Source organism: Sus scrofa, chromosome 16, assembly GCF_054392235.1.
Source record: "Sus scrofa isolate SSC_HxYL_T2T_F1_AM1 chromosome 16, Sscrofa_HxYL_maternal_Yorkshire_Landrace_v2.0, whole genome shotgun sequence".
NCBI classification, from domain to species: Eukaryota; Metazoa; Chordata; class Mammalia; order Artiodactyla; family Suidae; genus Sus; species Sus scrofa.
The window spans coordinates 65,338,464-65,363,758 of NC_139398.1; the positions used below are offsets into that span (position 1 = coordinate 65,338,464).

Consider the following 25,295-nt stretch of genomic DNA (forward strand, 5'->3'; position numbering starts at 1 on the left):
CGGCTAGCTGGGTGGCTTTAGGCAAATTACTTAACCTCTTTACACCTCAGTTTCCTTATCTGACAAATGGGGATTATGGTTCCTCACAGTGTAGATGCAAGAATTCAGTAATGTTAGTTTTAATATCACATTGAAACTCCCTGGCATATTGCATCTGGCATCAATAAATTGTTCTTTTTATTTGATGTTGTTAGCATCTTGTCATGTTTATACTTACATATTCAATCCTCATCCAAGTATCTATCAATCATTTACCATTCCTCTATCTATTGTCTCTATCTCTAGCACTAATCTACTGTCTATTACCTATCATCTATCCAATCATCCAGTGTTTAATCTTCCCAGCCAGATTGTTAATGCTTTCTTTTCTTTCTTTCTTGTTTTTTTTTTTTTAGGGCTGCACCTATGGCATATGAAGGTTCCCAGGCTAGGGTCAAATCAGAGCTACAGCTGCCAGTGTACACCACAGCTACACAGGATCTGAGCTGCACCTATGACCTACATCACAGCTCACAGCAACACCAGATCCTTAACCCACTGAGTGAGGCCAGGGATCAAGCCCGCAACCTCATGGTTACTAGTTGGATTGCTGCACCATGAAGGGAACTTCCTGTTAAAGCTTTCATTGCATGGGCTTATACTCTACTTCTATGGACATTATGTTGCACTTCTATGTAAGCATTCAGTAAATATTTTAATAGAATGATTATATCGGGGTCAGGGCAAGCCAGACCTCAAGTTAGTAAAGTAGGTATGATAAGGCTTCTTATCTCCCAGCTTCAAACAAGCCTTCAGTCTAGTGCTAGCTTCTTTCTTCACTTTCTTTCAGATTAACTGGAGAAATGCTTAGGGTGGGGAATTTCCAGAAGAGCCACATTCTTCTCCAGAACATGCAGCACCTTCTGCAGCATCCAGGCCTCCTGGTTTCCAAGCATGATCTCTGGTCTCCAGACACCTGAGGTCAGTGGTATTTCAGGATGTTCAGCTATGCAAACACACTGCCCACGGGTTACTCATCCTGGTTACACACCCTCCTAGAATGTGTCCCAGAGAAACAAAAGGCCAGAGTGAGGGCCCTGCCTGGTCCTTGATCACTATGTACATAGTATTCCAGTAAGTCACAATAATGCCATGCATTTATGTCATGTTTGGAAGTTTTCAGAGCCTTTTCACATGGCCGTGCCTTATCTGATTTGAGCTGCATTGTAATTCTGTGAGGCAAACAGGGTTTTTCCCTTTATTCGCAATTCATAGATGAGGAAGCTGTGCCCAAGAGTCACACAGCTACTAAGCATAGGCCAACGCAGACTAGAACCCAGGTGGTAAGACTCTCAGTCAGCTTACCTTGCACATCTGTTCAAAGAAGATGGGCAGTATAGAGGAAGAGAGTTCAAGTGATGCAGGGTTTGGAGACAGCCCTGGGCTCTTCCCTTGGCCTAGGAGGCCATGGTTGCACAAGGCTCCCGAGCACCTACTCGTCAGACTGAATACCCCACCGATCTGCAGCCCCAGCCGGAAACGGTAGGCAACCCTCACAGCCTTAGCTTCCCTCTCCCTCCCCCTTGTCATCACCTGATTGACCCCCACCCCAGGCACATTTTCATTTGGTCCTCTCTGCCAGTGCCTGGCTCAGCATTGCCTCACTTGACTCAGCATCATCTCACCTTTGGAGACTGTGGTCTCCAAAAAGAAGCCTGCATGAGCCAAGGCCTGTGCAAGAGGAGCCCTTGGGGTGTGGGGAGGAAATATTTGAACTTCTATGGTTTCAAACAGTGGGGATAATATTGCACTTTAGTAGTATTTACTGTGTGGATGGATGCTGGCCTCTCACTGCTCTGTTTGTCAAACTGTCTGGGGTCACACAAACCTGAGCATGGAGCAGAGGCTCCAAACATGGAGAACTTGGCCCCCACTCCTCTTCTTTCAGTGTAACTTGACCTTCTGCAGTGCACGTGGACCAGATTAGATGGACTTATGATTTGTTTTCATTAAATTAAGAAATCGCTGAAAAATGAGTCCCCTGTTAAAAGAAACTACTGAGAGAAGATAGCATTAATAATGCAAACAGAAACAAACAACAAGAAAGTGGTAGTGTTGACACGTCACTTACCTAATGCCTACCCTAATTAAACATCTTCCAAATGAAGAGTTTTCATGGTTTTCCAACGTTTGGTTTAAAAAATATAAAAAAAATGCAATTAACAAGTTTGCAAGAACAATTGATCAACATTCAGAGAAGAGAGAAAGTTATGAGCTGAATTTAAACAAGGCCTTTGCATAGTTGATAAGACTATGCAATAGAAAAATTACTATTTTAGTAAGCACAGCCAATGTAGCATATTTCCATTTGGATCTCTGAACTTTAGTGAGGTATCTTTTCAATTCTGAAAACTGTTAGTACCAAGTATCAAAATAATTCGAACTTAAAACCAAATGGTGTAGGAGTTCCTGTCATGGCGCAGCAGAAACAAATCCAGCTAGGAACCATGAGGTTGTGGGTTCGATCCCTGGCCTCGCTCAGTGGGTTAAGGATCCGGCATTGCCATGATCTGTGGTATAGGTCGCAGACATGGCTCAGATCTGGTGTTGCTGTGGCTGTGGTATAGGCTGGCAGCAACAGCTCCGATTAGACCCCTAGCCTGGGAACCTCCGTATGCCACAGGTACAGCCCTAAAAAGACAAAAGACAAAAACAAACAAACAAACAAAACCCAAATGGTGTAAATATTTGAATGGTAGAATGTTAATATGAAGGTAAATAAACATATAATAAAACATATCAACCACATTGCACTTACTACAAATATTAGTATTCAGAATAATTCCTTGTGTGATTAACAAAATAAGAGCTTCAAAAGTAGTATATATACACATTTTTTTTTTTTTGGCCATGCATGTGGCATGTGGAAGTTCCCCGGCCAGGAATTGAACTTGAGCCACAGCAGTGAAAACTCTGAATCTTTAACTGCTAGGTCACCAGGGAACTCCTCAAAGTAGTGTAATTTCGTCTTTAGTGCATCCATTGAAATACCTTTTTCTGTCTATGTCTTATTGGGATATTGTGACTTATAATAAGAAATATGTATTTGGTTTTCATCCTGTTCCTGACACAGAGCTCTCAAAATCCTTGGAACTTCTTAAGTGATAAGAGCTATAACAGTGTCTTTTGTTGTGAGGTGACTTTTGGACTGACCCTAGGTCACCTAGGGATGAGGGCTTATTACCAGAGGAGCCAACTATGTGATTAGAGGTTTGGAACTTTTAGTCCCAAGCTTGACCTCCAGGGAGGGAAAAGGAACTGGAGGTTGAATCAGTTATTAGTAGCTAAAGATTTCATCAATTATGTTTAAGTAATGAAGCCTGCATAAAACCCCAAAAGGACAAGGTTCAAAAGCTGGGATTAGTGACCATGTGCAGATTGGGGAGAGAGATTGGAAGCTTCCTGCCCTTTCCCTATGCCTTACCTTATGCATCTCTTCCCTCTGGATGTTCCTGAGGTATACCCTTTCACAAAAAACCTGTAGTCTAGTAAGTAAGGTGTTTCTCTGAGTTGTGTGAGGTGCTCTGGCAGATTAACTGAACCCGAGGAGGGAGCGCATTGGAACCTCTGATAATATAGCTGGTTGGTCAGACCCACAGGTGACAACCTGGACTTGAGATTGGCATCTGAAGACAGTGGAGGGGAGGCAGTCCTATGGGACTGGGTCCTTAACCTGTGGGATCTGATGCTATCTCCTGGCAGATAATATCAAAATTGAACTAAATTGTAGGACACCCAGCTGCTCTCAGAAATTCACTTTTAGTGTGGGAAAGAAAACCATAAAAACCATAGGAATTGGGTGCAGTCATCACTAAAACATATATAATATATCTTAATATATTAGGAAGTAAGACGTGCACATGGTTTCTAAGTAAATAAATTTATGTATATGGAGGGTATAGGATCAAGAAAGTTTGAGACCGTTATACCAAGCTCTTGAAAAAGTTCCTGGCTGTTCTTTCAGCTCCCAATTGTATTTCATCTACTACATATTACCTAACGGATCTTCATAAAGACCCAGAGGGGATCAAATTACCACTCTGATTTCTGCTCTCTGTTGAACCCTCCTCTCCAAGAAAGAGTGGCAGTCCTGAATGCCTTCAGGGGCTGGGCGGGCAACTTGATGTAAGAAGTGGGCCGAGGGTAAGACATGGTGGGAACCGTGGTCAGTAGGAGAGTTCTTTGCCTAAAAACATCCCAACTTAAAAAAAATTGGACAGACAAGAGAAACTCTGCTGTGGCCTGGCATTTGTGACCCCTGAGCAGGTCAAGGTTGACTTTGGACAATGCTGTTCATTGCTTGATGTCTCCTCCCAAATGCTTTCTACATCATCATCATTGCCAGTTTGTGCTGATCTTTGCCCTGTGCTATTCCCTCTTCCTGGCCAAGTGCTTTAGCCATCTCCTCTGATCCCATCTCCTCTGGTCCTGATCCCATCTCCTCTGCGGAGCTCTTTGACTTTCCTCCCTGGCTCCCCTCACACATTGCTTTGGTTGGGTTTAATTGTTCTCAACATGTTACTCACCCGTCTGTCTCCATCACTAAGTTGGATCTCCTGAAGGTCAAGTTCTTTGTCTACTCAATTGGTTCATCCTCAGTACCAAGGTCAGTGCATTGGTCACATAGCGGGTTCTCAGAAAGTCTGCTGAGCCAGTGAATGAATGTAAGCAATGACACTTGAACACTGGGTAACAGCAGTGTATTACAGGTTTTTATATTTGCTTCTAATTCCTAATAACGATAAATACATACCTGCTTCCTTCACCCTTTCATGCTCTCCCTGCAACCCCCCTCATCTCCAAGGCATAAACTTTCAGACTTTATCTGCTTAAAGGACTGGAAAAATGTGAAAAGGCAAGTGGTGAAAGTTCCTTTCTTGGCAGTGTCTCTGCAGTGGAGAGAAAGCGTGCCACTGAGACAGTGGTTCCTAAATCAGTGGTTCCTGTGTCAGAATCACCAGGGGTACTTGTTAAAAATGCACCTCCCCAGGCCTGTCCCCAATTCTGCTGAATTGGAATCTCAAGAAGTGAGGCCAAGGAATCTGAATTTTAATAAGCTCCTTAGGGTAATTCTTATTCTTTCTACAATTTGAAGATGATTGCTGCCAGTAGGGCTCCCATCTCATTCACTTGCTGATTCAGTGAATCAGTATTACTCAAAACCTACCAGCCCTGGGCCAGGCACTGTGCTGAGTGCAGGTGGGACATTGCTGACTCAATCAATCACACCTGCTGTTTTAAAGCTCACATTTCAGAGGTGGAGACAGGAAATAAAGAAGTAAAGAAACATATTCAACTACAACTTGTGATAAAAGCTCTGCAGGAAATAAATAGGCAGTAACAATGGGGATTAAGGAGGGAATGTCCTTTTGAGAGGTTGACATTGAAGCTGATTCCCGGAGGGTGGGAGGGAGTTGGCTTCATCAGGAGGGCAGGGGAAGTAGGGTGGGTTTTGTGGGGACACCTGTGGGAGCCCCTGTCCAGGGAAATGAGTTCTCACTGGAGAAGCTGAGGGCTGGCCTCACGCCTCCTCAGGGACCTTCGCTTCTCAAACTCTTGGAAATCTGCAGCACCATACACCCTAGCTTGACTTTGACTTTTCTCATTTCTTGGGGTTCAACCAGATTCCCATCGTCTAAGAATCCCAGAAGCCAAGGGAGGCTCCGCTCCCTTCCCCCCCCCCCCCCCCCCCCCGGTTGCTTTGTTCTTGTGCTCTCAATCAGCCTTTTCTTCTGAGTGGCTGGGTGACTGGCCCCTTTAGAAGACTGTGTCAGAAACAGAGAGTATTGAAGACCTCAGATATCACTCCCAAGCTGCAAACACAATCACTGGCACTGCTGGCTTTAGGGCAGGTGGAGAAAGGTGGGCTGGACGGACCGGGAAGCAGTCCCTAATCAGGATAGTCCAGCCATACCCACACACTCGCACTCAGTACACTACCTTTATTTGTCAAAATGATTCCTCGGTCAGTTTCCAGGGGTCCTTGGATTCAAATATTCCTTTTCATTCCCTGCGATATTGCCCAGGTTTTAGAGCCCAGTGCTTTGAAGGGATCCAGAATATGGCACAATGGCATAAAATTATTTTCAACAGAAGGCATTTGGATTCCTTAAAAAAAAAAAAAAAACTTCCCCAAAACAAAACAAAAATCTCAAAAAACCCTTCCCTCAGAATAATCAGAAAGATCAAGTCTTTAAAAAAATGTTTTTAATAAAGTATAGTTGATTTACAATGTTGTGCCGATTTCTGCTATACAGCAGTGACCCAGTCATACATATATATAAATTCATTTTCTTATATTAGAAAAATTGATTCTTAAGCACCAGAGATAAGAGGTTTCCACATCACACCTAAATAGGCACTGTTACAAAGACTATTTTATCTCCCATCTATTTTCCTAATCATTTATCTTTCCTAAAAGTCACTTGTCTTTCCATAAGTGCCTTTTCTCCCCATCCTCCACACTTCTAAGAGTGGTATTTTCTGTAAATGCCCTTCTTTTCAACCCCTTCCCCTATAAAGATGGTAGATAAGCCTCCAATTCTAACCGCCTCTTTGAGTCATATTTCTTTGTGAAATCCCCTATGTATGTGAAGAAAAATCTGTCTTTTCTCTTGTTAATCTGTATTTTGTCCATTTGATTCACAGTCCCCAAGACACTAACATAAGAGGATAGAGAGACCCATTCCCCCAATCATTGCAGTTCATTTAGCAGCTTGGCCCTGCCCACCCAGGATCCTTAGCATCTTCCTCAGCAGTCATGAGGAGTCTCTCTGGGTGAGAGGGGCCTGAGGGTCTATATCACAAGGGGATGAAAAGTGTCTTTGGTGAGCCCAGCAGAGCCCAGGGGACTGGGCCTTGTATGGGATTAGAAGTTTCAGTTCACTGGTGGAATAGAACAGAGCACAGGTAGTGGAGTCAAATCTGGGCTCCAAGGATCACGTGAGCAGAGGAAGGAATACATGTGTATGTGGCTGGGTCAGTTTGCTGTACAGTAGAAAATTGACAGAACACTGTAAACCAACTATAATGGAAAAAATAAAAACCATTTAAAAATAAAAAAATAAAATCTGATTCCTTATTAAAAAAAAAAAAATCTGGGCTCCAAGATCATGGCTCTGATGCTTCCTATTCTATAATCTCAGTGAATCACCTAATCATTTTTGGGCTTCAGTTTTTCAACTGTACAATAGGGATAATAGTACCTACTTTGTGGCATTCGCGTATGTGGAATACCTTGCCCTATGTCTGGCACACAAGTGGTGCTTAATAAATTAGTTTTTATCTGCACCTCAGACCCAGGGCCCTGAGTGGCCAGTTGCACCCTCCCTCCCTCCCCGAAGCACTAGGATCAGTATCATGGAAGAGATCTTTGCAGGACCTGGTTCTCAGGGCTCTGCAGTGACAGCAGCCTGCCCAGGTGGGTCCCGAGATACACATCTCACATTCTGGCAGTTCACTTCCCTGACCTTCAGAGCAGCTCATTACCACCCTCAGGGCCAGCCCAAGTCTGCTCAGCTCACTGCTTCAGATAAAAACAGGCTGTTTCCAAATTCTCAGAAAGATAGGACTTTTACTACTTGTATTACTTTTCCTTCATCCATTCCAACAGAATTTGAGAGCTTATAATGTGTCTTTTAGGTGTTGGGGACGCAGTGGTAATTAAAACAGACGAAGTCCTTGCTCTCGTGAAATATCTGTTCTAAGGAGGGGACACAAACGGAAAATGAATACATACCTAAGCAGATGCTACAGAGATGGGGAGGCAGGGGTTCTGTTTCAGATGGGGTGGTCAAGGAAGGCCTCTCTGAGGAGGTGACGTTAGAGGGAGGCCCAAGGGAAGAGACATCTGCCCCATCCTTCCTCCAGCCTCTTGTCAATTCCCTCCTGTCAACGCCTGTTCTGAGATTCTATTACAGTCAGATGTCTTCTCTGCTTAAAAACCCTTCAGTAGATGTTTTTTCTGAACAAAGCCCTTTTGGCACAGCATTCAAAAGCCTTTAGGATCTGGCCTCGAAGATACTCACCCTCCACCACTCCCTTCTTTTGCAGTTGTCATTCCACACTGGCTCACAGGTCCAAATGCCCCCCTGGAGGGTTCCTGTTCTCTCTCCCCACCCACCTGTCTTTGCACATGCTGTTCCCCTGCCTGGAACATCCTTTGTCTTCTCCATCCCATCCATCAGGCGAACCACAACAGGTCCCTGAGCGTCCCTCCTGTCCTGCCAGGTTTGCTTCCTGCCCTCTGTGCTGACCTTTCTCACAGCATCTATCACGCCGTAAACTGAAGAATCCATAGCTTGTATTCCGCCTGCCCCCAACATCAGACTGTGAGCTCCTAGAGAAACTCTTACTCCTTAATGTACAGCATAGAACCAGATACATGTGGGGATTGAATGAATTAATGATGGAGAAAAGGATTTGTTCTCTATCACCTTATTGAGCCCTTCCAGCATGGCTTATTTAGCAGGAAAACTAGGTCCAGCATTTTTCTTTCAAGCCATGTCTCTTTCTCTTTACTGTCTCCTTAGCTTTTCTTCTCTCTGTTCTCTTCTCCTTCTCTTGCCTCATGCTGTCTGTCTCGCTTCCTAACTCTCCTCTGCAGGCCTGTGTCTCCAGTTGTGGGTCTGTGGCCTGTGCCTGCACATCAGCAACTCTGCACAAATCCCTCCCTGATGACCCAGACCTTTTTCCTGGGGACCCAGACTTCCTCTGGGGACCTGATTTGACATGGTCTGTGGGTCCTGATTGGCTAGAACTGAGGCCATTTTAAGTTAAGGGGCATTTGCCAAGCCAGGTGGAGCTGACCTGGAGGCCACCCAGACCCGAGGACAAAGGCAGTTTCAGAGCTCTCCGTGTTGCTGCTACCTAGATCCTAAAGGGTCATCTACATTGACCACATTGACTGGAGACCAGACTTGGCCTTGGGGATTCCCTGGCCACCACCTTAAGTACATGGCCCAGCTGTTTCCCACTGGTATTCTGTTTTAATCTTGAACTTCAGGAACACTCCGACATGATATTTGCTTAATTCGCTATTTTGCCTTGGACAGGTTGACCAGACTGTGTGACCTCTGGCCATTCTCTCAGTGACCACATCCTCCTGCTCACTTCTAATCATTTCACACTCTTTAATTGGGTTGGGTCCCTGGCTAACTCAGGTCAGGAATCAGTAAATGTTTTCCGTAAAGAGCGAGTAGTAGTGCATTGTTTAAGGCTTTAAGACATGCAGCAACTACTCAACCTTGATGTAGCATGGAAGCAGTCACAGGGAATAGCAAAATGAATGGGCAAGGTGATATTCCAATGACACCTTATTTACAAAAACAGGTGCTGGGCAGGATCTGGGCCACAGCCCACATTTTGCTGACCTCATCTCAGGTGATGATTCATGAACCTGAATGGCATGTGCCCGAAGCACTGCCCGCTTGCGGTGATTGGGTTCCTTTGAAGTTAAACATTTGAAAACTGAATTCACTCCTATAACCCTTCCCATGGATTCAATACCTATTCCTTTTTTCTAACTTTCTCTTTAATATAGATTCCCATTAGACTTGAACCCCAAGGAATTCCTGTTATGGCTCAGCGGTTTACAAAGCTAACTATATCCATGAGGATGCAGGTTCAATCCCTGGCCTCACTCAGAGGGTTAAGGATCCAGCATTGCCGTGAGCTGCAGTCTAGGTCGCAGGCGTAGCTTGGATCCTGAGTCTCTGTGGCTGTGGTGTAGGTTGGCAGTTGTAGCTCCAATTTGACCTCTAGCCTGGGAACTTCCATATGCTGTGGGTGCGGCCCTAAAAAGCAAAAGCAAAAAAAAAAAAAAAAAAAAAAGACTTGTTCCCTGAGGTCTTCTAGTCAACTTTCCTTAGTTCTTTTCTTAACCCCTTTCCTGCCTCCCTGAGGATAGAGTCTCAGGACTCACTTCTCTATGCCATAGATGACCCCTTGCTGGGGCCCTCAGAACTGTCTTTTAGAGTTGCTACAGCAGTGGAGTCCTAGCCGGTGGCAGTTAACTTTCACCCCAAGGTGCTCAGAGCTATTATACTCAAGATCATTGCAAACTCAAACCAGCTTGGGTGGAAGGAGGTGTTCCCCTTGGTCAGTGGACACAGACCCCATCTCCTTTTTGAGGCTAGGCAACGCTCTTTTCTCATGTGAGAGGCAGAAGGTAATACTGGGCTAACCCAAGCCCCCACCTCCCCACCCCCATAGCCCACACTCTCAAATCCTCCAGCTCCTTCCAAAAATCCACACCCAGTGCTCTGCCTTTGCTTCTATCATCCTAGAATGTATGCATCATTCATTTATTCAAAAGTACTTATCAGGTGTTTCTTATGTTCCAGGAGCAAAACAGGCATAGTCCTTGCCCTTATGATCATCCGGGTCAGCAAATGTTTTCTAAAAAGGGCCAGATAATAGTAAATCTGTTCAGCTTTGTGGACCTCATGGTCTCTCCTAACTCTGCTGTTGTAATGCAGAAGAAGTCATACTCGATACATACACACATGCTCATGGGTGTTTCTAATAAAACTTTATTTATAAACACCAAGCAGTGGGGAGGATTTGCCCCACAGGCTGCGCTTGCCAGTTATGATTGTTGTACATTTTACAATGGCTTCATCCCAGTGCTATCAAAAAACTGTGACTCCAACACCTGAGAATGGAAGCACTCGATTCCTTAAGAAAACACAGTAATACAAAAGCTTAGGAAAGTATATTTGATGACTAAAAACTAAAATGGTACCCAGTTCTACCAAGCTAGAGGTTGGAAGTTTGAGCGACAGAAGTAAAGGTAACAGGGGCTTGAGTCAAGAAGTATTGCTTGATTCTATCTGGAATGAGAGCTGGGGTTCAAGGAAGTTTCTAGAAGGGGCGATACTTGAGCTGAATCTTGAAAGGTGAGTAGGTGTCAGAGGGAGGAAGGGCATTTCTCAGTGGAGAGAGCAGTGTGAGTAGAGGTGTGGGGGCTTGACACTAGTTTAGGTGGCAACGGCCAGGCTGGAGAGTAGGCAGGGTGCCTCCTGGTCACCTCTGAATGCCATGCCCAGGAGTTGGGACTTTATTTTATGGGAACTAGGGAGTGAAAACAGAGAAGTGACACAATCAGATTTTTGTTGGAGAAAGATCACTCTGGCAGCTTCTTGGTGGAAAGATTGGATTTGGAGAAACTGATGATATGGGCTCAGCTAGGAAACCAGGGCAGTGGTCCAGGGAGGCACGGATGCAGGCCTGAATGAAGGAGTCTGACCTGGACCAATCATTTTCCTGCGTGTGCAATGAGATCATATCTAAAGTTTGTTTGCTTTCCCCAGTGGCCTCAAGCTATTGGGGATACAATGGGAAGTCAGGGCCAGGTTAGTCGGGCACTTTGTCCCTGGTGAACAAGGCAGGGACAAGGCTGGGACAACAGTCAGCCTCCAGGAGTCTTACAGAGTGGCTGGGCACACTGAACAGGTCTCAGTGGGCAGAGTGAGCCCTGTGAGATCTGGATACTGTCCCTGAGATCCTGAGCCAGGCTGGGAGCCTGACCAGCCAGTCAGAGTGATGAATGCTCTTCTGAACTGTTCAGCAGGTTCTGAGGGCCAGACCCAGCCATCCCATGGAATCACCAGATACTCCCTTCTGGTCTCAGCTGCACTGTCTCCAGCCTGTGCTTCTGCCCTGCTAGCCTATTTCATAGTGTGGTGTTGGGCTCCCCAGGCTTTCCATCCCCCTCCCCTGCTCTCTTCTTTTTCTCCATATCTTATCCCCCTCCACTACCCTCCGTAATTCAGTCATTTACTGTGTTTATTGTCTACTATCCACTGGGCTCCTCCCCAAAGAATGCAAGCTCCACATAGGCAGGGGACTTCATCTGTATAGTTCCCTGATGTATTCCGGTGCCTGGCACGTAGGAGGTGTACACATTGTTTGAATGAACCACAATGACTCAATGCTGTTGGCATTTTGGGACTCCTGTTCTAGGAAACCGAGAGCTGGGGAGTGGAATGCCCTGCCCTAGGACATGCAGCCAGAGAGTGGCTGACTGTGGAGTGCAGGTCCCCTCCCCCAGGCCTGGTGGGGCTGAGCTGAATGGGCTAGGTGAGGTGGTCTCAGTCTCAGGGCTCCCACTGCCCCTTCCCTTGGCTGGCACAGAGCAGATAATTCTGGAAGTGCCTCGAAGATCAGTCATCTGAGGTTAGAGAAATCAAGCCCGTTTTTGCCACAGGTTCCTGGCTTGCTCCCATCCCCTCTTTCCCTGAATGTTATAGATGGCACACTCCAAGCTCAGCTTTAGACCATGGCCTTCTAATCCCTATAGTTTGCATTCGCTTTGTAAACATAACTGCGGGCAGTTCAGGTGTGGCCATGACTGTGGCCTTGCCAGACCTTCTCCTGGGCCTCTCCAGAGGTGCCACCCTGTTGTTGCCAGCATCTCTCCAAAAGGCTGGGGTGCCCACCCAGAACCTAAGTAAGGTGCTGAGGTCTCCAGGACGGTCCTTCTACAGTGGCCCCAAATGGACTCCTCATCTTCTCCCCTTCCCCCTTCTCTGCTCTGCTGCCACCACACCCCAAACATGCCACACTCGGTCACACCTCTGGTCTTTGCACTCCTCGTTCCCTCTTCCTGGAACACCCTCCCTACTCTCTCCACCCATCGAACTGCTCCTCATTCTTCAACAGCCAAACCCAGTGCTGGCCTCTCTGGGAGGTCTTCCCTCTTGCTGACCCTATACACGTGCATGCACGCACACACACACAAAGACACATGCTTTATACATAGACAAACATGCACATACCCCACACAAGGCATTCACATATAGACACACACATACGCATACACTGAAATGTATGCACATCCATATTCCCTCCCAAATACCCTCACTCGCACATACAGAGACACACTCCATGGTCCCGCCTCCTTCACACTCACACACTCTCCTGTCCTCCATGTCCTCCCCACAGACACACACAGCACCCAGCCACCCCTTCTTTTTGCTCCATAGCTCGCTGGGCATGGCTGTCTTTTAGCAGGTCCTGCACTGGGCCGTGGTGTGTCATCCCTTCCCTGTTCCTCTGCCTGGCGTGGTGGTATTGACTGAGCCAGCTTCATGGAGCTGCCTCCATGGGCAACTCAGTGGAGCAGAGGACGTGTGCAGGCTGGGGAGTGGAGGGTCATTCATTCTGCAAGGGATGAGATTGGCAGGGACGGGGACCATGACAGCCTTTGCTGGGGGAGGTGGCAGTGTGTGGAGCAGTGCTTCTCAAGCAGGGGCAGTTTTGCCCCTAAGCGGACATGTGGCAATCGACTGTCTAGAGATGCTGTCACAACTGGAGGCAGATGCTAATGGCACCTCCTGGGAAGAGGCCAGGGATGTTCGTGAATACCCTGCACTGCACAGGCAGAAAACCTCCCCCAACACACACACACACACATACACACACAAGCAAGAACTATCCAACCTAAAATGTCAACAGTGCCCTCTTAAGAAACTGGTAGAGAGAAAAGTACATGGGTTTTTGGAATAGGTGTGAATCCCAGCTGTGGTCCTTCCTGCCCATGTGACTTGGGACAAGTCACTTCCCTGCTGCCTCTGAGCCTCAGTTTTCTCATTTGCAAAAGGGGATAATTATGCCTGTGTCATGGGGTTACTGTGAGGATCGGAAACACACGAAGCATCTACCTAGCTGAGTCACGGGGCGCTTGGAAGCTGTGTGATTAATGATGGCCTCTCTTCTCCAGCCCCAGAGCCTTGCAGAGCCAGCCTCCTGAACCCCAGGTAAACAACCCCCACCTTTTCCTCTGCCACCTTTTCAGATCTTCCTAATGCCTCTCTGATTTCTCAGCTTTGGACGCATCCCTGTTCTGTTATTGGCCTTCCTCTCCGCTCTCTTTGAACTCTTTCCCTCGGAGGTGGGGTTCTGAGCGCAGCATCTTCAATCCCCCACCTTGAATAGACAAACAGCTTGAGTGGTTGTGTTCTCTAGACATGTAAAGCATTCCTTGGACGTAGGGCATGAGGCGTGTGTGTGTGTGTGTGTGTGTGTGTGTGGCACCTGTATGCATGTACATGGTCACGTACATCTGTGCACTTTCCTAGTTTCTCCTCTGGTATGAATTTCAGAAAGAAGATGGTAGGGGAGTCCTTGGTTTGGAGGTGCGGCATTTTCATTTCTAAACATGTGAGTTCACATCCTCAGGTATCCTTACGATCTGAAAATAAGGAGATATAATAATAATTAATGCCCACAACCAAAAGTGAAGCTTCCCTATCTTCTCCCAATATTGTTGTAACTCAAGGTTTTAGAGGAAACTGTCATCTTTGTTTGGACAGAACAAGGTCAAAGAACTCCAGAAGGGGACAGTGAGGGCCCCTTACATTCTTGAGCTTCTCTGGGCATTGTCACACTTTGTACCCCAACAAATGTTGTGTTGGTATCATATATTTTATCTGAAAAATAATAAACCTTAAAAAAAAACCAACTTAAAAAGGAGTTCTCGTGGCCCCGGTGGGTAAGGATTGGGTGTTGTCACTTCTGTGGTACAAGTTCCATCTCTAGCCTGGGAACCTCTGCATGCCATGGGCGTGGTCAACAACCACAACAAAAACTTGTCTTTTGGTGTTGTAGGGGAGCAGAATTTGCAGCCCTAAAATACATCTCTTTGGCGTATTGTTTTAAGCTGATTCTTTCCTGAGAAACAGCAGACCAGGGAAGGACTCAGAAAACCAATTAGGTCCTTTTGTAAAAAACATGTCCTTCTCTGTAGGAAAGGCCCATTTGTAAAGGTGTCTCCCTCCCCTATCCTCAAAGGTCACGTTAATAAAGTCATCAACATACAAATTCAAATCTCTGTTTCTTCCTGTTGGAATCTTTCAAGAGCTTCCACCTCGATGCTTTGATGCTTCCGCTTCCATTTGCTCCATGGGGCACTTGCTGTCCCAGCCCTGTTTCCAAAATGCAGATCTGATTATGACCCTTCCTTCCTCAAAAGCTATCCATGGCTCCCCACGGCCTCTAGCAGAAAGGTGGAAATTCTACATTATGCCACTTCGGGCCCTCCCTGCTTTCTCCCAACCTGTTTCCCTGGCCTTTTCTCCCCAGAAGCTCACCCGCAACACGCTGTGCCCTGGGTCCCAGCCCCTTCAGCCTGTTCTGTCTTCCTCCCTTTGAAGTTTTGCTTGTGCTGCTTCCTTCACCTGGACTACCCTTTCTTTCCCATTCCCCCCTCCCGAAAGGTTACTTGTCCTTTAAGACGCACCTCAAACCCTTCTCCCTTCCCCGAAACTCCTACTTGGAATGACTCTCCCTGTCTCTATACAGAGTTGATTGGATGTATATTTTTCTGCCCCAGTATTGAGAGTTCCTAGAAGTCAGGGACTATGTAATGAATCATTGTGTCTGCTCCCGCTCCTTCTTCCCTGCATCCAAGTGCATGACGCGGATTAGGGATTAAATACACTATGGAATTAAAGGATTTTCTACAAGCTCTTTTAGGAACCACTGATGCTGACAGATGGGGCCTTGAGGACTGCTGGAAATCCTCCCCAGCCAGGCAAATAGCTTGAGAAAAACCAGGAGAGACTCTGAGAATCTTTGGAAAGCATATTCCAGTGGTTGGGAACCCACTCCAGCTGATGCCAGATTATTTTCCCATTTGTAAGAGCCAGGCAGCCTCTCTCCTTCCCAGCCTCTTCCTCTTCTCTCTAGCTCCCATCTCGGGATGTTCTCCAGGGGAAATTTATGTCTATAATGGTGGAATAATTAGCTCCCGATCCTGGCATGCATTAACCTTGAATTGATGGTGTCAGCTAATGAGAGAGAGGGAGCAGGAGGGCTCAGGCATTATGGCGCCTCTAACTGCATTTCTTTCTCTAGGGCCTGGCTTGAAGGGAGCCACGGCTAATTGGTTCCCAAGCCCTTGCATGTTTTTTCACTCCCAAGTAAGAAATAGCGTTCTAGGCTTTCCCACACTCTATGACATCAGTAATCTCCATTGTAGTCAAATCTTTCCCCCGCCCCAAATAAATTAAACAACATACTTCTTCCCACAAAGATTTCTTTACCTGTGGACTTCCCGTTGCCCTGGCAACAGGGAGTCCCGAGCCATAACCCTCACTTACTAACCGTGAACCTGGACAAGCTGCTTGGTTTGAGACCATTTCCCTGTCTGTAAAATGGAAGTAATTATAGAATCTACCTCATAGGGTTGTTATATGGATCCAATGACCTGATATATGTAGGTGCTCAATCATAGGGCTGCACTCAATAATGTGAGCTGTCAGGGAGTTTCCTGGGGGTTTAGCAGGTTAAGGATCAAGCATCATCCCTACAGGGACTTGAGTCACTGCTGTGGTCTGGGAATTTCCACATGTCCCGGTGCAGCCAAAAAACCCCAAAAAGCAAACAAACAAAAAAATTGATCTGTCATGATTATGACTTGGTCCAGGTGAGCGCTAGGACCCTGTACCCTCTCTGGGCCTCAATATCTTTTTTCTAAAATAGGGGGTTGAGACTTGGCCATCAGTAACTGAGATGAAGTAATTCTTAGGTCTCCCTGCCGCCCCAACTATTTATATATCCATTCTATTGCTGTTTCTTATTGCTCAAGGTCTCGCATGATTTGTTCCACTCACCAACATAAAAGATTTCTCTAATAGTAATCGTAATAGTCCTAGTAACACAACTGGAGAGAAGGGACTTCCTTAATTAGAGCTGCTCCCTGCTGTCCAGAGAAGCTGCTACACTTCACCAGTTGCTTCCTTGGATGGTTTTTGTCTGTGACAATCAGCTGTATCAGTTCAATTAATAATTCTTATGTCAGTAGAGTGTTTTATAGTTTAGAGTGTCTTCCATCTCTGTGGTCTCAATTCACCCTCCCAAATAACCCCATGGGATAGCTGGAGTAAATGTTCTTAACCCCGGTTTATAGATGGGGATGTCCGAATGGTGAACTTCAGTGGACTTTTGTGGAACACCTTCTGCATGAGCTCTCCCAGCTCAGACTATTGGTATAAGTGGCGCAGGTGTCACTGCTCTAAATGGTGCCTCTGAGTGGGTGTTCCAGGTCTTCCTGTGGGGGGTCCAGTGCATCCTATACCCCTTCGACACATCCGTTTCCTGGAGTTGGCCCCAGTCACTACCCCTGATTCCTGGCACTGAAGCTCTCATCTGATAACCACTTTGAAGAGTATTTCAGCCCAGGCAGCCCCTTGGTGAATTGCTGAGCCCACAGCTCCCTGGTGAATTTCTGCTCACCTATAAGTTCCAGCTCCTCTTCTGTGGAGCCCTTCGTTGCTTTGCCTTTCTTCTCTCCTCTCAGCATGGTACTTTGGCTTCGTCTCCAAGCCACATTTATCTCATTGTGGTGTGAAGACTTCCGTACATGCCTGCATGTCTCTGCCAGCACCCCACCCCCTCTATATACATCCCTATCCATGCTGGAAAATTTGGGAGGTCAAGGACCTCTTCCATTATCCCTGGATCCCAGAAGTCAAACCCAGAATCAGGCACAGGCTCAGTAAATGTTGAATGGATGGAGTAATTCTGAATGGGCCATTACCTCTCTGAGTCATGTTGGTATCTCACATCCTTTGGGTGTAGTTGAGTGAGGAAGCGGAGAGGGAGGGGAGTTGGCGAGGGGAAGAGAGTTATTAAAGATGGAAGCAGGATTCCAGGTCTGGCACCTCTGTGCTTCTTGGGTAGGTTGTTTTCATATGGGATGCCTCTTGTTTATGGATGTTCAGTAGCCATTAAATCCATGGGTATGAGTACCCCTCCCAACCTGCTGCCCATATTCTTTCCTCCCAACAGATCCTGGGACAGGAAATTAGAAAGACACAAAGCAGTCAGGCAACTTGCTTAGAGGAAATGAAAGGTGATTTATGATGAAGTTCTCTTAAGGGCCAGGCTTCCTTGTTACTAAGTAATATTTTCCCCATTTTACAGATGAATCAACAGTCCCAAAGTTCATACTACTTACCCAAGTAGGTCCCCAGCCAACATGAGACTTGACCTGAGAAAACTCAGCCCAGGAACATGAAATGTCTCCAGGCTCCACTGGGGACCAGGCAGAAAGCAATTCGATAAAATCTAGGCAGGTCAGGAAGTGGGAAAGGGCAGGATCTGGAGAAGATTATGTCAACCCTGGGAAATGGCTGATGTCTCCATAGGTGGACTCTGCTTCTTGTCTGTCTGGTGTTATCTTACCTGTGAATAGTTTCTGAGCTCAAGGAAATGGCCAGGAGGAGGGGACATTCCAGATGGCTTATCTACCCTGAAGGAGCCACCACCGAGGGGCAGACAGGAACTAATGGCAGTCATCTGGGGGGACCCTGAAGTGAGAGCTCCTGTGAGGGAGAGGGCTGTGCACGTGCCACATGTGGACTCTCGGGAGCAGAAATGAGCCCTCTTGAGTGTGGCTCTCTGGGTTGTTGCTCCTGGCATGACCAGCTGTGCCAACTGCGGTAGATCCTCCTCTACCCCAGTTGACTCCTGCCCCAAAGAGACAATAAGATTTAGGTGGGAAAGCCTCTTGCCTGCGGCCACAGTCTCACTGTGGCTTCCCACCTCCTTTACCCTTCAGATCTGGTAAGAAAGTGTCGACAACTCAACAAACTTCAGTCTCTACAGCTAGAACCTACAGCCGCATTAAATGTCCATCTTACCTCATGAAGCGCAGCACGTAATAACTATCACGAGTAGAGCCTTCATTCTCAAGCCAGTATGGAAATGCAGACGTTTACTCATCCAAGTTTAGAGCAAGAAGGTCCTCTAATACCGTCTTTTCATTAAATTTTACTTTTCCAGTGGATTTCAGGACTAAAGATCCTCTTCCTCCTGCTCCTACTTTTCTAATGAATAAAAACCTTTGCTTTAAAGGCTGGAAAACCAAGACCCTGAAAATGTAAGTGAATAGCTCCAGATCCCAGTGTGTTCCACAACAGAGCAAGTGTTGGAACTCATGAAGATGGGGTAGGAGTGGGGGTTCGGATTTCTGAGTATGAAATAACGAATCTACAAAGCTCTTACAGGTGAAGATGCACTGATGCAATTGCCTAGGCACTTTTTGGAAACAAACGTGCAAACAAACCAACCACCCTCTATCTTCTGCTTGAATCACCTGGATCCCAAGACCAGAGGCTATTGACTTGCCGCTCATGTTTTCCCTAGCTCCTGGGAGACTTGTCTTCACATCCCAGGAAGAGATAACTGTCCAGGGAGAGGAACGAAGAAAGCCCCTCCCTTCTTACACTGCAGCCTGCACATCCAAGGGGCCAGATGGGGCCAGCTTTTTGCTCAGAGCATCATAGCAGGGCTTTCAGTGGAAGGCAGCATAACAAATAATACAGTCCCCTCTCTGCTGCCCTTCCATGCCAGAGAAGTGTGCAGAGCAGGGAAGCAGCTATTTTTATCCCCCAACCTCCCCATTTCTGGGATTCCCTAGTCTGGCTGGAGGCAGCTGCCTCAGTGAGAAGCTTTTGCTACTGTCCTGGGGTATCTCTGCAGTTGTGTTCTCTAAACTCACTGAGGAGTGTGAATTAAAATTTTCTCTTTCACTTCCATATAGGGGAGCCAGATTTGGCAAATAAAAATATAGGACATCCAGTCAAATTTGAATTCCAGATAAACAATGTGTACTTTAAAAAATATAAACATGTCCCAGATGCTGTATTATTTGGTGCTTACTAGACATTTCAATTTAGCTGGGCATCCTGTATTTTATGTGACAGCCCTATTCTCACCACCAGGAAAATGGCCCCATATCCATTTTCTCTGACCAGAGAGCAATTGTTTACACTTGTTTTTGCCATGATGGTCTTATTTGAGCTTGTTAAAATAATTGGTCAAAATATACATGTGCCTGGGGAGTTTGGATGTCTGCATTTCCAGAAGAGTGTAGGAAATTGAATCTAAATATTGATATTTCTCATGATTAATCATTAGCAGTGTTTGTGCCTGATGCCAGCTCCTTCTTTTGACTGAACTGATAGATCAGATTCGTGAAAAATAACAGCCAGTCACTTGCTTGACCTGAGCCCATGTCATTAAGTGCCTTTATTATTCAAGGGGTTGCTTTGGTGTTTGTAACCGTTAGAGTTAGTGTGTAAGGAAGCCATGGAAAGATACCTCCTTGAGGCTAGAGCCCGTCTGGCTCTGTAAACAGTCCCTTTACTGACTGAGCTGATAAACTGTTCATACCTGACGGGCTGCCTCCCCATCCTCCCCACCCCCCATAATTTAGAGCGAAAGCAGCCCTTTAAGAATTCCAGAACAAAATTCACACAGAGTGAATGAACGAAATCACCTTCAGACATTATTCCAGAGGATAACAGAGGTGTGTTTGGAAAGCCTGAATTCCAGTCAAGGTGACCTGCTCACATCCTCCGGGGAAGTTCCATCATGTTGTGCTAAGGAGGTGACAGGCCTGCGGTAGAATTGGTGTGGTCTCTAAAGAGCATCAGCTCTCTCCAGAGGGAGGTGGGCCTGGAGCCTTGAAAACAGGAACTCACAGAACAAGAGCTTTATGGAGGACCTTCCAAAGGAGAGAGGCTGGAGTCGGCCAGAGTGTTTCTGGGTCACTGGAAAGGTGGTGTCTCTCGTCCAGGAAAGGATAGTTCATGAGGCCTCAGCACAGTTCTGGCAACACCCACCCTCCGCCACACCCCCTAATTTCTCTTGGCTTAGACTTTAACGCAAGAAGAAGTGATATTCTGTCTATAATTGGGTCTCCTTTTGGATTGGCTTACAGAGGTACCAGCACTGACTGGTCTGGCTCCCTCCCTCCCTCCCTGTTTCTGCCTTTCCTTCTCGATCTCTTTTCTTCTTCTTTTTCTTCCTCTTCCCTTCTCTATCTTGTTCTCTTTCTATTCTTTTTTTTTTTCTTGTAGATCTATTTCTCGGAATAAATTAATGAAGGGGAGTGAATTCTGGTTTATACATGAGCCTCTCATGGGCCTGGGTAGACTGAGTCAGTTCCCCCAAAGTCTGGCCAACTTTCAGAGCGTTGCCAAATCAGATTGCTGGACCTGAAATGGAGGGGGAGGGGAGCAGGCCCTGGAAGGTGGCTCCCACACCAAGTCCTTCTGCCAGGAGCCTGCCTGGCAGTCTCCGGGCTCTCCCGAACTACAACAAATATGCAGTCAGATTTGTGGTTTCTAACTAATCTGGTTTTTATTTCCGTAAATACTGCCCATGTTTTTCCAGAGCCTTTTTTTTTTTTTTTTAAAGATCTTTTCTTTTTATCTTATCATGTGGATTATTATAGATAGGCAGGCACAGATCTCTTCTGGAGTGAAGAGAGGCAGAAACAAACAAATGCATCCTTGACTCCTGGGCACCTGATGGTGAATGCTATCCAGTTAAATACTATTCTTTAAAGAAAAGAAGACAAGTCTTCCTGGGATGAACTGAGGCGAGGGGCAATTGGTGCAAGATAGAATGCAGTGTACTTGGGACCACTGAGCCGTGGATGTAGCTCTTCAGTTTGCCTGCCAACCATGTGGGAAACAGGCACCAAAGCTTTTATATTAAGTAGCTGTTCACTGCCTGGCTTCCTTTGGCCAGATGCCAACTGGCTAAACTTTCTGCCTTGCCATAGGAAAGAGGAGGGGCTGCTTGCAAGTGCAAGTGCTGATAAAGCTGGTACACTCTTGTCATCATCTTCTACGCCGGATATGGTGTGTGATGAAGCTGTACAAAGGCAGGGGTTGTTACGGCAGGTGAAGGCTGGCTGTTGCGTCAAATGCCATCGCTTTCCATCCTGGAGGTTGTGTTTGCTGTGTGGACGCTGAGTCAAAAGGAATAACCAGGGTGACATTTCAGGTTCCTCTCCTTTTGGTGATATTTTTGAGTCCCATTGCTGGACTTAATATAAGAAGGAGGTAGTTAGTTTAATTTAAAGGGAAGCTTCCTTATTCATTAAGTAAATATTAGGAGTGCATCTGCTCTGAGCCCTTTCCACCTAACAGGAACAAACCTGAGAAACAAATATCTTGTTTGCTTACTCAGTGGTGACCAGAAATGGGTGGTTTGGTGGCCTGGACCTATGTGTTGCACACATTAGAGCTACCGGTCACCACCAGGTCATGCAGATGGGAATGGAGCTGAGTACTTCAGGTATAGGACAAAGCTGCAAGGGCTGGGCAGGGCTGGCCTGAGATTGCCAGACCGGGGCATGCATCGAAGACGCCCTCAATATTCCAATCCGAAGCCCCCAGACAGAGTACTTGGGTCTAATTATCTATATCCCATGCCACCAGCCAGGCAAATAGCTGGCAAAGTAAGTGGTTCAAATAGTGGATGTGATAGCAGGAGCCGGGAAAGCCAAAGGAAAGGGAGGGGCGGTGTCGCGTAAAACTGCCAAGATGACAAAAGAGAAACATCTCTCCAAATTTCCACTCATTCACTCATTCATTCAGTCAACAACCATGTATTAACATCTGTTCTGTGAAATACAAAGATAAAGAAAACACGCTGTCTACCCTCAAGGAGCTTAGCACCTCTTGGGAGAGAAAAGCCAGTAATACTGGCTCGAAATACTAACTAAGCCTTGCTATGTATAATGGTCGGTGCCAACTCCTAACTTCCTCAGGGTGACAGAAAGAGGGCCGCGTGTTTCCTGTAGGTGCTGTGGACTGCCGGGCAGGAGCGGTACCCTGAGCTGAGGGAACCCATGTCTTTTATGGGGCATGGTAAGCCTCCTCGCTCTTTGCTTTAAAGGGGACACTACCTACCATCTGAGGCATTTACTATATAGACTCTCTCGAAAAGACAGTCAATACCCAAGCCAGAAGCTGTGCAGAACCACGAGATGTAGAAACCTGCTTTCCCAAAATGATGCATTTTATTTTTTTAGGATGACAGCCTTTGTGGAAACAGTGAGAAGGAGATACAGTGGGAAGTCCTTGCCTTGGTATCAAAATGGACTTTTGCCCTCCTCCCGCAGGACTCAATCCTGGGGCACAGCCACGATGAAACAGGTAAATGGGCTCACAAGCAGGAGTGGGAAGGGAGCTGGTGTCATCTGTCCCATTGGCCAGTGGGAAAGACGTTGCTTTCTGCAAAACAGGTGGCTTCATCCTATTAGCATCTCGGAACAAACAGCTAAAGAGAAAGACCGTCCGCCCCGGGGAGGCGCAGAGGAACATGTGTACAATTCAGTGTGATGGTCTGAAGGAGGGGAGGGAACTGAACTCCGTCGAGGACCCTCCAACATCCCAGGCTTTGCGATCAACATTTCTACAACTGCTATTTCGCTTAGTCTCATGATCTCCTTTTCTCTCTCTCTCTCTCTCTCTCTCTCTCTCTCTTTCTTTCCTTTCTTTCCTTCCTTCCTTCCTTCTTTCTTTCTTTCTTTCTTTGTCTTCTTAGGGCCACACCCACAGCATATGGAAGTTCCCAGGCTAGAGGTCAAATGGGAGCTACAGATGCCAGCCTATGCCACAGCCACAGCAACACAGGATCCGAGCCACATGTGCAACCCACACCACAGCTCACAGCAATGCCGAATCCTTAACCCATTGAGGGAGGTCAGGGATCAAACCTGCAACCTCATAGATACCAGTCAGGTTTGTTACCACTGAGCCACAACCATTGTGACCTTTTAAAATGTATAATTTTGTGTCATTCAGTTCATTCACAAGGTTGTGCAACTATACACTAATTCTGGAACATTTTCATCACCCCGGACAGAAACCCCAGACCTGTGAAGCAGTCATTCCTCCCTTGCTCACAGCTCCTGACAGCCATGAATGTGCCTTCTGCCTCTACAGATTTGCCAATTCTGTAGGACAACATATTGATCGGAGTATTGTTATTCCCATTTTACACATGAGGAAGCCATAGCCCAGAGAAGCTCACATCCTGCCCAAGGTCACAGAGCTGGTAGGTGATGAACGTGATGGGTTCTGTACTGAGCTCTCCAGGTAGAGAAGGAAGGTCAGTCACTCATGTGGCCTTCACACTTGGCTTAGAAAGGTCCTCAGGAGCATGCCCCCTGTTCATGTGTCCAGGGCGTGGAACAGGGCAGAGGCTGGGGAGCAAGAATCCTGGGCCCCAAGACTGAATCAGAAGGCAGGCAGGAAGGAGGGGTGCTCCGGCCAGAGGAAGGATCAGATGTGTTGCCCAGGGCAGAGCCAGTCAGCCAGGAGAGCTGGGACCCGCCGTGGGAGGCTGTCTTGCTAAGGTGGCTTGGGGGGCAGGGGCGCTTCTAGCACAGCTGACTGCAACCTGTCTCCAGATCCAACAGCTCTGTTTATTCGGTTGAGCCTACCAAGAGGATGCTGCTGGAAATCAGCGGCCTAGGGTTTCTTTTTCTCCAGAGAAAGTCTGACCTGTCTTTGGGTAAAAGTCTGTCTTGGCGGCTGCCAATGCCCCCAGGCTGCTGGGGGCGCTGAGTGACTGAGCGGGAATTCACGAATGGCCTCTGGTCAGAGGCGGCTGCCGCTGACGCCTCCCAATGTCTGGGGGAGCTTTTTGTCCACCTCCTGGGAGCCCACGAGAAGCCAGGTCAGGGAGCCGCACACCCACAGCAGCCTCCTCCTCCAGCCTCACGGGGCCACTTTCTGGGCTTTCATCCAAGCCACTGGGATTCAGGCATCCCCCTTGCGTGCTTGGGGGTGTGTGGTAGCTGTTTGGGTGTGTTCCTTCTTAGATTCCTAAACCTCAATAGGCTCACAGTCTCTCCCTCTGGGGAATGTTGGCCTCCCACCTTCCCAGCGCTGGGAAGCAGGAGGGGTGCAGGAAAGTGGGCCTCCTCTGAGGTGCCCTGGCTCACCCTGTCCTCCTGACTATCCCGCTCACTGAAGTATGGCATCCCTCAGCCCCGAGGGTCCTCAGAAGGGCTAAGCATTCAGCGAAATGAGCCCTTCCAGATGGGCTGTGTTGTAGCAGCTGTCACGAAGGGCCTCCGCCACCCCTGAGGGCCTTTGGGATACAATCATGACTGCATCTGGCTGTGTCTGACTCCAGCCAGATGAGCTGGGAGGAAAGGCATGTGGCTTCCTCCTGGCGGTGACCGGGGCCAGCCTGCTCCGTGGGACTAGGGTGATGGCCCTGCAGTGCCTGGTGGGGGTAAGTGGGAAGGAAGGGGGCCGGGTGGGTCGTGGAGACATCTGGCTGCCCACCAAGATAGGTCCTGGGCCAAGAACCCTGTTCTCACTTGGCAGAACAGACACGGCGACAGGCCTGACCTGCGTTCACCTAACTCAGCCACGTGTGGCTGTGTGGACTTGGGTGAATCCCTTTGCTTTGATGAGCTTTCACCTGCTCATCTG

At 47.2% G+C, this 25,295-nt stretch overlaps 1 long non-coding RNA gene across 2 annotated transcripts in view; it reads left to right on the forward strand.

Annotated features, from left to right (window-relative positions):
- The first annotated feature begins 829 nt into the window (after positions 1-829).
- Positions 830-25,295, forward strand: part of LOC102158145 (uncharacterized) — a 96,039-nt gene continuing 71,573 nt past the window's right edge. The window contains exons 1-2 of one of the 2 annotated variants that reach the window (XR_014830878.1): positions 830-960; positions 22,877-23,000. This is a non-coding gene — a long non-coding RNA (uncharacterized LOC102158145). Of the gene's footprint in view, positions 961-1,252; positions 1,522-22,876; positions 23,001-25,295 lie in introns of those variants that run through there. The other variant, XR_014830880.1, reaches the window with a different exon arrangement.